Genomic DNA, 16,403 nt, shown 5'->3' on the forward strand with positions numbered 1-16,403 from the left:
TGCAACTTTTATACAGAAAATCTTTAGCCCTACATTTTTATAGGGTCAGGAGGATGATGTAAGTAGCAAAGATTTGCACAATCACTGTTTTGCATAGAGGTAATCTGTCCTATTTTTGTGGTGGAATACCTTGTTGATCAGTATTGGAAGGCTTAAACAGATTCTGAACGGAGATAATGGCTTTCTTTTGTGGTGTTTGGTTTGGGTTTTTTTTTCCTTTTAACATGTCCAAAACCCCTGGTCTCAGGGTGTTAAATGGTTTTCTGATGGATGGGGTAGTTGGCTTGATAAAACCAGGATCTGTTAAGACTGGAGTCTGGTAGCTGCAGTTAATCTGGTCCAGGCAATAGGAATGAAGTTGCACTGACATCTGAGCTTCTATGTAAGCCTCTCAAGTAATGTGCTGCGAACAAACGTGGAGAAGAGCTGGTGGGGTCTCAACAAACTTGCCTCTGTTCTGTCAGAGTTAATTTGGTATTAACTTCTCATAGGATGAACACTACCTGTGTGTTACTGAAAAACATACTCCTTGTCTCAATCTGCCACTCTCCCTCCACAGAAAAGGTGCCTGCATTCAGGTGTTGTCCCCAGACTGCCCTAGAACTTAAATGCACCTTTTAGGTGCCACATGCTATGCTGCAAACACCTGGCTCAACAGCTTCATCCTAAAATGATGACCTAGTAGGAAACAGCTGGATTTGTTTGCTGTGGTGTTGTTCTTGGAGTTGGTTCTTGGAGGTGCCCTGTGCAGGGCCAAGAGTTGGATTTTGTTGATCCTTGTGTATCCTTTCCAACTCAGGATATTCCGTAATTCACCTGCAGCAGATTTTGCCACTCACCTTTAACAGTATTAAGTGACTTTCAAGAGCTCCTGTGCATAGTATTTGTTCTGGAATAGGAGCTTTGCCACCTGTTTTTGGCATGTTTTCTGCAGGTGCCAGATTTGCTCTTGTCAGTTGACTGCATTGTGTTTGAAACCGCTGCCATCCTGCACTCTGAGACAAAGGGCCTTCCCAATTTTCCTGTCAGTTCTTGTGTTGCATCATTCAAATGTGAGCACACTGTTACCTGCTGCAGGGACTAAACTGCAGTTTTGGCTTCTCTGTAAACTTAAAATCAGCGACCCTGATGTTTGAAGGGCCTTTATTATCTGACTTTGCAAAAGCAATTTGGTTTATGGCTTGAAGTATAACAGATAGCAATAAAAGCTCTATACAGAGCAGCTGTCTCAAAAGTACATAGGCTTTCCATTACCTAGACTTTTATCATGTCTGATAATTTTCTCCAGTGGTTTTGGTTTTTTTGGAAGTGTGTTTATCCCTTTTACAGCATCATTCCAGTGAGGGTGAGATACTGCCAGATGATCAGCTAGTCAGGTGTTTCTTGAATATGTTCAGTACAAAATCATGCTCAATATGCCCCACAGGAGCTCTGGTGGCCCTTTGTTTGGTTCATTGCATGTGATGCTATAGGCAGTAGACCTTTTTACTTCACTTTTTGTGAAGCTTCCATCTGTGACTGGTCCAGGTTGGACCCACAAGAAGTGTTTCTTGTATAAACAAATAGTGGATTGCCCTTAATTCAGGATGAGCTTCACAAGTCAATGATAACTATTCATAAGATTTTAAAAGGTGACTATGTTCTTTGTAAAGCACCTGATTGCAGTAATGTTTCTGCCTGTGGCTGGACTTCTAGGAGACCTATTTTCTATCAGCAGACCTCTCAGATGACCAGAGGGAGTACTGTCAGTAGTAGGACCCATTCTCCTTGCTCCTTCTCTCTCTTCCTCATGTTTCAGGTTGGGTTGAATTGATTCTGCACTGTTTGAGGAGCACAGTCACTTATCCTAAGACTTACAATGCATCTCTGTTCTTACATTCTTTAACTGGGCTCCTGTTGTCTGACATGTCTGCAGTTGTGGTCATTTTTTAATGAAACATGGGGTGAAATCAAGACTCTGGTAGCCCGTATGTTGTTTTCAGTTTCCTCAAGAAATAAACCTAATTTTAAAAAAGACTATCTGTAAGCTAATTTAAAAACTAAAGCAATGGAACTTGAAAATTCTCATCATGCTTCTAATTTTTCCATTAGCATTATTCTTTTCTAATATTCATCTCTTTAATGCTTATCTAGTGAGTTCTTAGGTGTCTTTTAGACACCTCAGTGGAGTTCTGTTATTCAAGGACTCAGTCCAGCTTGTCTGTTTAACTAGAACAGGGATGGAACCACAGAATCATCTCTCCTCACTGAAACAGAGCTGAGGCATCTGCAGCAAGAACTGAGTTGCCTTAGGTTCCCTCTGTAGCTGAGAGTGCCAGAAGAGGAGTCATCAGAAAATCTTCCCTGGGTGCAGTCTCAGACAACTCCGTTCTTTACTTTGGCGTTGACTCTTGAATTTCACAAGGCTGGTTAAGACCTGCTGAACTGGCAGTCAGGGAAAGGAGATTCCTCTACTGTAACTCAGGGATTTTTGTTACTGATACACCCAGTGACCTTGAGGAATTTGCTTATTGTAGTGTTATTTCAGCTCATATCTTTAAAACCTAATGTGCCAGGTATTCCTGAAGCCAGCTTTTGAAGTTTGGGGAAAGTGATAATGGCTCCTTTTCCCTGACAAATTTGTAGATACTGCACAAAATCTTTCAGTGTGGGCATTTAGATTAGTGTAAAGTGTGTAGTATTTTCAGTTCAACATGAACAACAATGTTGTTGTATTGCTAAAAGTCAAAACAAGCCTTTTTCCTCTTTTCCCATAATCAGTCTTCATTTTTCTGTGTTGCTGTTAGAGCTGTTGAACAGCTTTAGATTTCTCCCTTGGATGGATGAAGAGTACAACATTTCAGGTAGGGTTTGTTTGCTTGGTTCCAGTGATGAGCATAGCTGAGGATGTGTGTCTGCAGTTTCCTTTGACCTCACCAGAGGAATGGGAAACATTCACCTGATTGCTATCTTTTGATGAAGCTGTGGCAGATCCATGCAGAAGCACTGCCACAGCCTCCTTGCTGCAGCATGAGTAATGTGACAACGGCAGCATCAAAACAGTTCTGACAGCACCTAGCAAATGAGGGAAAAGTGTGGGAGGCTACTGGAAAAAGATGGAAATGGTGTAGTATGTGTGTTAATTTCGAAACAAAACTGAGTGAGGTAGGAGAGCCTAAGAAGAGGTGTCTTTGGCCTGGAATTCTGCATTTAGGAGGCATTCCCACTGTTATGAATGGTTCTAGTGGGCTGTGAACACCTTCAGTACACGAGGCAGGAGAGAAATGAAACAGGCCTGCTGTCTGGGCTCTTCTACCTCCCCTGAGTTACTGCCTGGGAGCGTGGGCCCCTCATCCTGCCCAACACCTCAGGAACTGGGATGCTCTCACCATTACCCACACTGCTTGCTGAAGGAAGAGCTGCCTCCTTACAGGCTGTAGGCAAGGTGGGTGGCTGGTTTTCATATCCAGGCTGAAGTCCTCCGTGTAGAGTTAGGAGCAAACCTGTCTTTACTGCCCAACAAGTATGCTGTAGACCAAAGCAAACTACTTCAAGAAGTATAGTGACTCAATCTGATAGCCTTACTGAATTTAGCCAGGCGTGGCAGCATCTTTTACTCATGGACCTCCAGAGACACTTCAGACATGGGGATCAGATGGTTGTGAATGTGAGCTAATACTAGTTAATATGCTTGGACTCTCATTTCCCCAAGTGCTGCTGCTTCTCTTGAATACAATATCTCTGCAACTTTTGGGCTAATTTTCTGGCCTATCCTCCCAGCAGGAGCTTCATTCCTGATAGCCACAAGCAATTAAAAAGAAATGACAGTATCCTGGGTGCAGGGTAGGGATGCTTTTCCTGTGGATGGTGGGTGCTGATGAACTGTAGGTGCAGAGGAGCAATTAACTTGCAGACAGTGCCATGGAAAACAGGAGTGGTGTGATACAGGAGAGCAAGGAAACTGGTGATGGGGAGCAGCCTGTGTGGTTGGAACTGCGGTTGCCTGTGGTGGATGGCTGCCCAGGCCACTTGGCTCTGCAGCAGGAACACAGTTTTGCTTGTCTAGGCCCAGCAGAGCCAGGACAGGATGAAGGGAGCAGTTGTGTTGGCAGCCAGAGATGGGTCTGTCCTGAGTCCTCTCTGGCTTTCCCAGTTCCAGCTGGATAGATGTTTCCAAACACCATTTAACAGCTGGTGTCCACAGGGACTGGAAGAAGTGTAAATGCTCATATTCTCCTGTTACGCCTTTCATATGCAGAGGTAGCACAGGGCATCCTGCTTGGACCCTCAGCCATCCACACAGTGGGGCTGGGGCCAACCCTGCTCTTCCTTGCTGGTTGGAGGGTGACTCCTGTGGGAGCAGAGGTCTGCAGTGGTATCACCAGCAGGGAGACCCCCAGCTTGGGCCCTCAGCACTGTGCAGAGCCTGGCAAGGGGAAAGCACATAAAAAGATCTTGGCTCTTCTCTGTCCGCAGTCAAAGCAGGTTAGGGGCTGCCAAGGGCTTTGCAGCGGGGAGAAGAAAGACAGCGTTCATGGGAGCTGCGTGACTCTGAGCTGCTGGGCTGGGAGCCAGGCACGTCAGCACCTGATGGGCCAGCACACGAAGAAGGGCTTCCTGCTCCTCACCTTCTCCAGAGGAGCCCTTTGAAGGGGTCCCAGCCCAGTGTAGTGAGGTCTCTCCTGCCCCACTGCCCTGCCTGTTCAGGGCTGCACTGTTGCCTGTTTGAGGCATTGCACTGGCACAGTGTGCTGGGGAGGTCTTTCCCCAGGAGCCTCGTTCGTTCACTGCTGCCCTGGACCATGCTGGCTGAGACAGCTGCCCAGGATCCCTCCTGCCTGCCTGTGTCCTCAATTCTCTGTCATCTTGTGGGGGCAGATTTGAGGGACCTGGACCTGCCCATCTGTGCAGACTGCAAAGAAGCAGCCTTTAGTTGTGTGCACTGGGTGTTTGGAGGCTGCACAGATCATTCCCAGCGAGAGTACAGGGCTGGGGCTGTGGGGCTGGATCCTGGGAGCTGGACAGTCATCATCTCTCACAGCAGATCCTCACCCCTTCTCCAGGCATGCTGGAGCCTGCATGGAGAATCCTTCCTCCAGAAGCCACTGGACAGAAGAACCCTTGTGCAACCTTTTTGGAGATGTGCCTGGTACCTGCTGAGGCAGACTTTCCATTTCCCAGTGAACAGATGCCTGGCTATGGCTGCGCCATATGGTATTTTGGTCTCACTCATCTCCCATCACAACCTGTCCTCCAGCCCTACAAGCAGGTGTGATTGCTCAGGGCTCTGATCCCTGGGGACAGCTCCCTGCAGGCTGTGGGAGCTGCCTAGGGTCCTGTGCAGGGAGAGGTGCAAGAGGTCTGTGCTTGGGGTGTGTCCCTCTGGGAAGTGCTACCCAGTCAGTGTGGCCTTGATGCTGGATCACCGTTCCAGGAAGGGTTTGGCTGTGCAGGGGGCTTGCCCTGCTGGCCCAGGATCTGACGAAAGCACGCCACGCAGTGGGGGTGAGTAAACAGCACTTCAGGTTTGCGGCCAAGGATGCTTATGACATCCTGGGGACTCTTGTGAGGATGAAATCTGGCTCTGCCTGCCAGCCAGGAGTCTGTATCAGAGCCAGAATCTCTGGCGCTGGATTCATGATCTTACCCTGTAAGCCGTTCCTACAAGAGCTGGTACATCCCTTCTGACTCCTCCAGCAGTGTCTGCTGTTTTTCCCACTCAGTCAGGTTTATTGGGGGAACAATTGCCCGAGGCTCAGCGTCAGCAGCTGTCAGGCCCTGTGGATTTGGAACATGCAAGGATGGCAAGGGAGGAGCTTGCAGCTTTGCCCTTTGGCAGCATGTTGCAGGGCACAAAGCCAGCCAGCCCTCTTCCTGACCAAGCTGCAAATTTGGCCCCTTGCTCTTGTGCTCCTCTGGCATTTCCTGTGGGCTGAGGGCTCATCCCACTCCTGCTGTGGCTGCTCTGCTGGCTTGCCCTCCAGCTCCCTGTGCCATTATGTTTGCACACACAGTGCTGTCAGTTTGGCTTCCTGGGTGCACTTCTGACTCAATCATGTGCTGCCTGGGCAGCTCCCATTTCATCATTGTTAGGGGGTCATGGCAGTGGGCTGTAAAACTCTGTTCCCCTCTTCCCCACCCTGCTCAGTCCCATGCACCCAGGAAGGACAATGCCTATGGAGCTGTCTGACCTGGCCAAGACATCCCCAGCAGTGATGCTGTGCCTGGCTGAGGTGCTCTGTGCCATGGTCTGACCCTGGCACCTCTGCTATGGAGATTTCTGCAGCACAGCACAGGATCCCAAGATCCTGTGCCGGTGCAGGGCAGAGGAGCTGGTGCTTCCCCAGGCACTCTGGCAGTGACCAGCCATTTCCATCTGCATAATGGAGACTGTAGCACAACCACCATCAACCCACTCTGGGATATTTTTAGGCCTGGCTGTGCTGATGAGGGAGAGATGACAGGCTCACTCCACATCCAGACAATGCGATGCCTCTCCCAGCTGCAGCCACCTGGTGCAATGGGAGAAGTGTGGGCTGTTCCCCCAGGGAAGGCAGCACTGACCAGGTGTTCTGGCTCTGGGCTTGCTGGGAGCAGCTATTGGTGCAGGATACCACCATCCTCCTCCCTCTGAACTTGTGCAGCTTCACTGCTTTTGAGAGAACAGGTTAATTAATTCCCCAGATCTCACTGGCTCTTGACCTTGAGGGTATTTCCTGGCTTGTAAAGGAAAAGGAGGGAGGAATCTGAAGCTGTGGGACTGAAGTATGGGCAGTGGCATGCTTGCACATGGTCACCTGCTGTCACAGAAATGGGGATCCCCTTCACCTGAGGAATTTGGCTTTTCTGCAGGGCCTGAGGCTTGGAAAGTTCTGTGGAAGAAGGTATCAAAGCTTCCCCTTTTAATCAGAGCCCAGTGGGACTGCAGCTGGTGGAGTGGAAGGAGCAGTGATTTGAGGGTGACTGGGGTGAGCTGATGGAGGACAGGAGATCTGGGACATGAGGCTGTCTTCTGTGGCCAGGCGTGTCTGAAGCTGGTCCCTCTGCACTGCTGGGGAGGCCTTGCATGAAATAGGTGCCTGATGCCCTGGACACACACAATGACACAGTGCTACTGGGAGGTGCCATTGCCAAGCCATGATTGTGTCCTGGGTGCTGGCAGAGGGGAGAACTGTCCAACACAGTGTCTGTGGCAGGATTGGAGGGGAACTGGGATGGGCTGGAGCAGGCTGCTCTACCCAGCTTCACACCAGGGCTCACATGCCAACCCAGGTAGGTTGTAGGTGCTGGACTCTCAACACAGGACTTGTCTGGGTGGCTGCACAAAGGAGTGGCACTGATCTACCCCATCCACCAGGAACCAGTCTGTCAGGGAGGGTGCCACTGGTACCAACACCTCACTGTGTTTGGCTTTCCCTGTCCCTGCATTGGAAGGACCAATTCAGCTGCAGGTGCAAATCTCCCTCAGCTGGCTACTGAGACCTGGGAAGTTCCAGCCCTGAGCAGCTGCTTCTGCCTGACCCTGTGGATCTGCCAGCATCCCCCAGCATAGCAGTGTTTCAGGTGATGGCTGCAGAAACTTCATACTCCCTTGGCTGTGGCACAGGGAGTTGGCTCCCATGGAGCAGGGTGGCGAAACTTCATTGGAGAGGCTGAGCTCTGTCCCTACCTTCCTGTGGCTGGGCAGGGTGGGCTGCAGCTGAAAACAAGGACCTGCTGGCCTGGCTGTTCCCCGTGACTGCCAGGAAAGGGGCAGAGTCCTCCATGGCTGGCAGCTCTGTACATTCACTGTTTAGGATCCCACTTACTATACAAGGATCCAATGTCCCCTTAGTCCTGTTCTCAGTCGTACCTACCACTATAGACTTGTGTGACTTTGAGTGATGTACCTGGGGGCGTTGAGGTGTTTCAGCAGCACCTCTCTGTCTGTGTCCCCTGTCTGTGGCTGGCAGCTGCCTCTTCATGGCTGCTGTTATCCCACATCCTGCCAGCAAACAGAGCACCCAGAGGCACTTCCCCCTGGCTGCTCTAACTCCCTGTTATGAAAAGTGGCTTCAAGAATGCACAGGTTGCCACAAATGCTGAATCTCCAAAACCAAGCATGTTTGTGTCCCACAGCAGAGTACAAACCCTTGGCCACATCCTGCAGCACAGGGGTCAGGGCAGTGCAAATTAAGCCCTCAGCCCCTGCAACCTCCCACACAGCCCCTTTGGCCCACGCCATGCTGCGTGGCTCCTCTCCTTTCTTCCTTTTCCCAAGAGGGAGCAGATAAGCCTCAGCACCCAGGAGTGGGGAAGAAAGGCACTGGGACATGACAGGGCTACCTCAGCTGGCAGCTACCCTGCCAGCCCGGTGCCCCATGCCAGGCAGCCATTCTCATGACCAACGGTGAAGCACCTCCACCAGCAGCACCAGCATCTCCTCCCACCACCTTCCAGTGACTGGCAACATTTGAGGCGCCTGGTGCTTTCCCTTCCTCCTGCCTCTCCTTGCCCCCTGTCCTTGCTCCTTCCCATCTCCTTGATCCCTTTACTAAGCATCATGCTTGCCCTGGTCTCAGATGAGTAGGAGGTGGGATGCTGTCAAGAGCATCTCTCTGGGCACATGGCCCTGCACCCTGGGAGGTGTTGATGTCCCTTGGTGCATCACAGGATATTGAGAGGGGAAGTCACCCACCCAGGAGTGCAGCCTGTGGCTCTGCAGACAATGCCCTGGGAGTTGCTTACCAGAGGCAGCAGTGCTGACCATTTCCTCTGGGCACAAGGGGAAGAGATCAGAGTGACATAAATGGGGAAGGTTTGTAAACCTGAAGTGGACACTGACTCAGGCACTTGTGCTGCTGTGCTTATGCTGTGGGTTTTGGCATCAGCTCACTTGGGCATGTATGGGAGAGATGAGTATGACTTACAGAGCTGGTTGCTGTGTTGTATGAAGGTTGCTGGTGCATTACTTGGGTTCAGAGGTTGCAGGCATCAGGCAGCAATGGAGAGAAGGTTGAGGTTGAACAGAATGAAAAGAGGAGCCCATGGCCAGTGGCCCCATCACCACAGCAGGCCAGCTGAAGGTGCACAAGGGATTGCTCTGGTGCAAGTAATTAAGTACTGAAGCTCCCGGCTGGAAATGAGGCATTCCCTGGGTCAAAGGCTGGCAATGAGCACTGCTGCAGGCAGTGTAATGCCACAGAGCCAGCTCAGGCTGTTGTACCTGTTTTTAGAAAGACATGTGCATGAGCTGGAAGAGCAGGTGAACAAGACTGTCCTCAGGCAGAGCCTTCTGCACCTTCCCCACTGCCTTCTCTGGCATGCAGGAATCAGTCCTGGCCTCTTTTTTGCTGCTGTAGCTGTTTGGACAGGAGATCAGGAGGGGTGCATACAGGTCAGGGCAAAACAGCAAGCACATCCATGCAGTATCTCCTCACGCCTGAGCCACAGATGTCAAAAAATTAAAGCTGAGACCTTAAACTTGTTGAGATCTAGTTGAGATCTAAACTTACTTTGCAAGCTGCTGCATGGTGAGGATGGCTGCCCCTGCAGCCTTCAGTGATCATGCTGTATTTAATTTCAGGCTTGAGTTTTTCCCATCTTCAGCGTCTCACCTTTGGCTCTTGCACTTCCTTCTGCCCATACCGGTGCTCCATTCCCTCTGGCAGTGAGGAGACCCTCTCCTGGGGCAGTTAAGTAGCTTGTGCTCCTCACATCCTACGCAGCCATATTTGCCACATTTCCAGCCCTTAGCTCCTTTTTTGTGGAGGTGTTGCTGCTCCTCAGGATTTCTGTGCCTGTTCTGAAGTTTGGAGAGCTGGACCAGACATCAAGTTGGCTTTGCCAGAGCTGTAGCTCTGCTTGGAAATCGCCTCCATGCCCCTCTGACTCATGGCTCTCACAACCAAGGTGCTGTGCTGCAGGACCATAGCAGCAGTCATGTCTGGGGACAGCTCTTTTTCAGCTTTTTTCCTAAATTCTACCTCCCAGCCCTGCTTTCAGGGAGATTCTCCACCCTCCAGTAAAGCCTGTCCTCTCCATTCCCAATAACCTTCCTTTACAGCCCACCACTGTGCTGTGGGCTGTGATCATTTTCCCAGGCCATTCAGCTCATGCTGTAGCAGCCAGCAGCCTGTTCAGTGTTTTATCAGCCCCAAATGTAAGCCTTCATCTTGTCATCCAGACAATTGATATTAAGACCTATTAAACGGCACTGGACCAGGGGTCACTGGGGTCTAGGTACGCTTCCTGTTGTTGATGTCTCCCCATTAAGTCTGGGCTCACTGACAGATTTCAGAATGTAGCTGTTAATACATGTAGTTGTTAATCTACTTGAGTCTTATTAATTCTTTATAATACATACTCTTAATTAAAATCCTACAGCATTATTGAGAGCAATGGAGAAGGCAAAGTGTTCTCTATAGATGCTCCTGCTCTCAGCAGCCAGAACTTTCCTTTTGCCCAGGGAGGAGTTTCCCTGTGTAACAGCCTCAGGATGCCCTTAGCTGTTTTCACCTACCCAGTGGCAGTCTGAGGGTCTCTGCCATTTCTCTGCCCATTGCTTTGACCCTTTAGATTATACTGGCCTCCTAGCAGCTGACCATTCATTAAAAATTAACACATGTGTTTGGGAGAGTCTGTGATTAAGTCATCAAATTGTTTGCAAATTACTTGGGCCTGTAGCATGAGTGTAGCTAGTTTGAGGAGCTGCAGCCTCTCCTTGTACCACTGCTTTGCCAAATTCCCTCCTCTCTGTGATAGCATGTGAGTCACTCCTGCCATTCCCGTTTGAGAGGAGGCAGTGGCTGGATGGTACCTGCTTGCCTCACCTGACTCTTCCAGCTATTTTTATGGCATGAAAGGGGATGGGGTAATGCCAGCCTGAAGAGCTCAAGATGAACCGATTGAGGTTCATAGCCATCACAGTTCTAACCATCTCTGAAATTCAGGTTTATTCAGCAATCATCTCAGAAATGCAAGGACAGCACTCCTGGCTTTGGGGAGGCAGCATGGCCACAGCTGGAGCTGGGCTCATTCAGGGTTCCTGCAGCACTGGCATGAAGAAATGCACTGTGATATCCAGGCATGTGGGCTGAGCAAGACTCCCTGTTTCACTCCCAGATCTCAGGTATGCTTCACTGGGGAGGCTGCTGGGGGGAGGTTATTTTAGCTGGTTTCTTAAGGAGTAGAATTAAAGGTGGAACTTTCACCCAGCCTATTAAGAGGCTGTGTTCATGGTGTGCAGCCCAGTAACTAGTCAGTGCACAGATTCCACAGTGAATGCTGTCACTCTAAACAGGCTGGGAAAAATATGAACAGCCTTTGCAAAATATTTCCAAGACTGTGAAACCAGCCTGGAGGCCAGCAGCCACTGCTTGATTCTGTGCTCTCCTCTCTTTCATGGCACAGTAACCTACTGGGAGCAGGACATTTGCTTCTGGACGGCTCACCAGGGCTCAGCAAACCTTCCTAAGGCCTGCCAAGCTCAGCTCCCTAAGCCCCCCCCCCCCCCAAATGTGGCAACCATGACATCCATGATTCTAGGACAGTGAGCGAGTGAGGGAGGTGTGTGGAAGTGGAGGTGTCCCCAGCCACCAAACTCCATTCATCAGTTCCTGGATGTTCAGCTGAGATACAGGTGGTTCTAACCTGCCAGCAGGGGGTCTGGAAAAGATCTGGGACAATCCTGCCTGAATGCTTATCCTGATGCTATGGTAGAAGGGACCAATGCAGCCCTTTAAGAGAGAAAATAGGAAAAAGCAGATTAAATCCCTATGTCAAAGCATTAGGGAGGCTCATTGTGGGATTCTACATCTTGAAAAGGATTCAGGAAAATCAGAAAGCCTCTATAGAGCAGGAACACAAAAAATGGCTTGAGGGTGGGAGGAAAAGCCTAGCAGAAAGAGAATTAGGCAACTCAGTATATTTAGCTTTTCAGAAAGACGGATGAGAGGGGGTTTGCCTGCAGCATATGTGTAGTGTCACAAAGAGAAAATGCCAGGCTCTGAAAGGCTCTTTAATCAAGCAGAAGGCAGAACAAAATGGTATGTCTGCAAGCTGAAGCCAGACACAGGGAGGTGGGATGCTCTTCTAAACGTGAGGGTGAGGGACTCCTGAAACAGACCCAGAAAAGTGGGAGTCTTCAATGCTTGTCTTCAATTCAAGCCTACCTCCTCTCTTGGAAACTATGAGTGAACCAAACCTAGCGTATTGGAATTACTGCAAGGAGATGAACTGCTGAGCAGGGTGCTGGCCAGGGGCTTGCACTAGCACAGCCACCTGCTGGGTGGGACCATTGGGTCACTTCATCTGAGGAAGATCCTGGGAAACCTGCTCCAGTCAGGCAGAGCACTTGGGGAGTTGATCGGGCAGGCTCCAGGTGTTAACCTGCGCCCAAAGTGGTAAGTGGGATTCTTTGCTGTTGAAAACATCTGGAGGGTGGCAGAATTTTTGAGCTAAGTTCAGATTGTTTAACTTGTTTTGTGTGGACCTGGTGCTGATGCTGTTTAACATTTCTGTTCTTAGAGTAGCCAAAGCACCAGAAATGTAAAGTGTTCTCCACAGTCTGTTCACGTTCAGAGTCTGCATTTAAGAATAATGCATAATGAGTGTGTGAGATGAAACAAGTTTGGTCAGAGAGATAAAACAAACTACAAGTGTCTTACAGCCCAGATTGCGTTCATCGAGCCTGTGCATCAGCAGAGGTGATCTCTGTCTAGCCATTACTGGAAAAAGATCTTTGCTGTGGTATATAGTGGTATTTAATTAATCATAAACTATTTCATTAATTAGTATCAGGTCTGATTTGATGACATTTAATTTGGGGAGAAGGATTACAGTGTGAGTAACAGAATGGTAATTTTTATAGGGTAAAGAAACAAAATGAGATTAGAAGTCTCTATGAAGGAAGCCTAGAGGCTGATGTGTGTGTTTGGCATCTGATGCAGATAGCTACAGCATAACTTTATTTACTGGTGGGAAAAGAACCTGTAGCTGTTATTTATGAGGTCCCCCCATATAGTGTGTGGCTCAGCCACCATGAAATAAAAAAGCAGGCAAGTGTCAGTTCAGTGGGAATGCCTTGTGGTGCTCAGCATCATGCACATGAGGCAAATTTGCAGAGCAATTTTGGTATGCCCCAGGCAGGCTCCTTTCAAATGAAGGGCAGAAGGAAGCTTTGCTTATCATCACACTGGTATGTCCAAGTCATGCTTAGTCCAACATGAGTGTCTCTGCAGCACAGATGCAGGGACACAGGGGTGGGACCCCTCACGGTCTCCTCCAAGCAGTGACCAGCCCTAACTGTCTTGTGCTACCTGCTAATGCAGCCACCAGCTGCGCCCTCTGCCAGAGCATTTTTTCCCCAGATCATGGCCAGTGCTGCTGTAGGAAATGCTCTGCAGACACATGGGTAGCCACAGGCTAAGCAGGTTTGCTGTAAGTGGGTTTTGTTGAGCAGGAGGGGCTGGACCATTTGCCTGATCATTTGGTCAGTTTGGCTTTGAAAAGCTCCAGAGCATTCTGGAAAGCAGCACAGCAATATGATAGGATTTAATCAGACTTAATTATTCCCCTGCTGTCTATCTCCTAGCAACATCCAGCCTGACATCTGCCTGCAAATGAAATGTGTAAGCTAAGTAGGAACATGTTCATACTAAAGTCCTGCTACTTGTACCAAATCACTCCACTAATCATTGTCTTAATTCATCTCATGGCCATCAGACAGCTGCCAGGTGCTGGTACCTGATTTTCCAAGACACAGAGCGCTCGCCTTTTGAGCTTTTTCCAGGCTGGCAAGAAGGGTGACTTCATCCTGGGCTCTTTCCAGCACACTGACACCTGATAATGGGGGTAGAGTTTCCTGAGTGACAAACACGGGCTCAGGAGCAAGCCCCAGACTTGTCACTATCTGGCTTCGTGCTGTAGGTCCCTGCTTATCTCATCACTGAAATCAGATCACCTGCTGTGCCCGCACACGGCAGGGTTCAAATGCGGTATGGTCGGGGGCGGTTTAGGTGAAGCTTGGGAACAGCTGGAGCAGATGTGGTGCAGTGGCAGCAGGCAGTGCAGCGGCAGCAGGCAGTGCAGCAGCTCTGTGTCACAGGGACAAGGGTGGTTGAGGCAGGGAGAAGAGACCCAGCTTATGCAGATGGAGGGATGAAGAGGGGAAGAGAGGAGCAGGCATAAAGCAAAGGTATGTAAAGTAAAAGTGGGCTCCAGCCAGACATGATGTGGCACAGGAGTAGGTGCAGTTCCTGGAAGAAATGAGCCCAGCAGCAGAGCCAGGGCCATCAGAGGAGGCTGCCCAGGCCAGTCCTGGCAGCCAGCTCGCCATGAAGCTGGAGGGAAGGGAGCTGCCTCAGATGAATGAGCACACCGAGCATCCTAAGGAGGTCAGCCCTGCGAGCTGGGGGTTGGTGGGGCAGCAGCTGGGAGGGCAGACCTACAGATGGACAGGGCTGCATGGATGTGGTCATGTCCCCTCTCCACATACCTCTTCAGGGGGATATTGGTGCCATGATACCTGGGTGCTTGCTTGAGTCTGTTGGTCTCCTGTGCTATATCTAGAAGTTGTTGTTGGCATCCAAAAAACCTGATGTCGTATGAGTGTGACATGTGTCTCCCTTGTGTCTCTGCAGAGAAGCATGGCAGCTCTGGAAACCTGGCTGCGTGGGTGCCACACTTGCAACCAGCTCACACTGACTTCATTTGTGCAGAGCATGAAGTGGGGTTTCTGGCTGTGAAAGTGGGGCTGTATGAGCTCCCACCAGTGCTCCCTGTGACCAGCAGGCACTCTGCCTTTTGTCAACTGCCAGGGAACAGGCTCGGGCAGTGGCCAGCCAGCTCTGTGCTGTTCAAGTCAGTGTCCGCCATTCAGTATCAGCACCTGGGCTCACCTCAGTGGGAGCTGCCACCATGCTGGACATAATCCTACTTAGATTCTCTTAAAATCACCTTTTGTTTCCCTTCTGTTATTAGTGAGTCATGGAGGGTCACCGGGCTGGTCACTGAAGATGCAGGTTTATTCCTTATGGTTTCTTTCCTTTCAGATTATTTTCCTCCTCGTGACTAGTAACTTCCCTTTATCATTCTATCCCTGAGAGGCCTTAAACTAGAGTTTGTCACTTGCCCTCTGCCTAAGGAGCATTAGAAGGCCGTGGGACCAGCAACAACGACGGCAATGCTGTGGGAAGAGTGCAGTGCAGGCTGGCCCCAGTGCTGCTGTGTTCACAGGGCAGCTGTGCAGTGAGAAGGTGGAGACTTTAACATACCGGGAAGTGCGTGGAAGTTGCACTGTCTGCGTGGCGTGAGCTGTGCTGTGCGGTGGAAGGGCAGCTGGTGGGGTCCGTGCCGCCCGGCGTGGTCCGTGCAGTCTGGTGTGGTCCAGTGGTGGGTGGAGGCTGTGCCACACCGGGGAGGTGGTACGGAGCCGTGCAGGAGGTGGGCAGGACCTTTTGGGTGTGCAATGCTGTGAGGGTTTGCAGAAGCCGGAGTATGCTGTGAAGGCAGTGGCTGGACTGTGCAGCAGGCACAGGTGCTGCGTGGGGCAGTGACGGAAGCACCCGAGGGCTGCGTTGCCCTGTGTCTTGGCTGTGCAGAGCTGGGCAGGGCTGAGAGGCCATCGGAGCAGTGCTCGGCGGTCAGGCAGTGCAGCACTTGAAGGGAGACGCAGAGCATTCAGTGCTGTGCCTGGAGGGGGGGGCGATGCCGTGTCACTGCAGGGGCGCAGCGGCCGGGCAGGAGCTGAGATGCCTCAGCTGGCGGAAGGTGCAGTGATGTGGGATGACAATGCGGAGCCTCACAGAGGGTGCAGGGCTTGCAGGGGTCACCCAGTGCCATGCCTGGAGGAACCGCAGTGCTCTGGAGGTGCCACGGAGTGACTGGAGAGCGGCGTCTGTATTTGGAGGAGGAGCGATGCCCGGCAGGGGCCGTGAGGGGGGAGCGGGGCCGGGCCGCGTCCCGCGGCGCCACCGCCACGCGCTGATTCTGGGGGGCGCGGGGAGCCCTCCGCGCACGCGCACCGCCGCCCTGCCGCAGCGCTCCTCGGGTGGGGCCCCGCCGCCCGCCCGCCATTGGCTGCGGACGCCTCCCGCGATTGGCCAGGGCGCGGCCCCCGCGCCGTCCTATTGGCCGGCGGCGGCCGCTATGCGGGCGGGCCCCGCCCCGCCCCGGCGCGCCATTGGCGGCCGCGGCGCCCCCCGGCGGCGGCGGGTCCCGCTGGGCGCGCCCGGCATGGCGGCGCCCGCAGCCCCGCGCCCGGGGGGCGCAGCCGGCGGCCGAACGCCCGGAGCCGGCGGCGGCCGGGTGAGGAGAGGCGGGGGTGGGCCGGGCAGGGCCGGTCACAGCGGCCGGCGCGGCGAGCGGGGCCCGGCGGGGCGCGGCGCGGCGTAGCCGGTAACGGAGCACGGCGAGGCGGGAGCAGCCCGGCGGTGGCGACGCCG

The 16,403-nt window shown here is 51.7% G+C and overlaps 1 protein-coding gene across 10 annotated transcripts in view; it reads left to right on the forward strand.

The window, feature by feature from the left end:
- The first annotated feature begins 5 nt into the window (after nt 1-5).
- ST3GAL3 (ST3 beta-galactoside alpha-2,3-sialyltransferase 3) overlaps nt 6-16,403 on the forward strand; it is a 192,506-nt gene continuing 176,108 nt past the window's right edge. For 4 of the 10 annotated variants that reach the window (XM_069023171.1, XM_069023179.1, XM_069023177.1 and 1 more), the window contains exon 1: nt 6-11,089. The gene's annotated coding sequence lies outside the window, so the exon portion shown is untranslated. The other 6 variants (XM_069023178.1, XM_069023183.1, XM_069023173.1 and 3 more) reach the window with 5 other exon arrangements.

Source organism: Aphelocoma coerulescens, chromosome 8, assembly GCF_041296385.1.
Source record: "Aphelocoma coerulescens isolate FSJ_1873_10779 chromosome 8, UR_Acoe_1.0, whole genome shotgun sequence".
Lineage (NCBI taxonomy): Eukaryota > Metazoa > Chordata > Aves > Passeriformes > Corvidae > Aphelocoma > Aphelocoma coerulescens.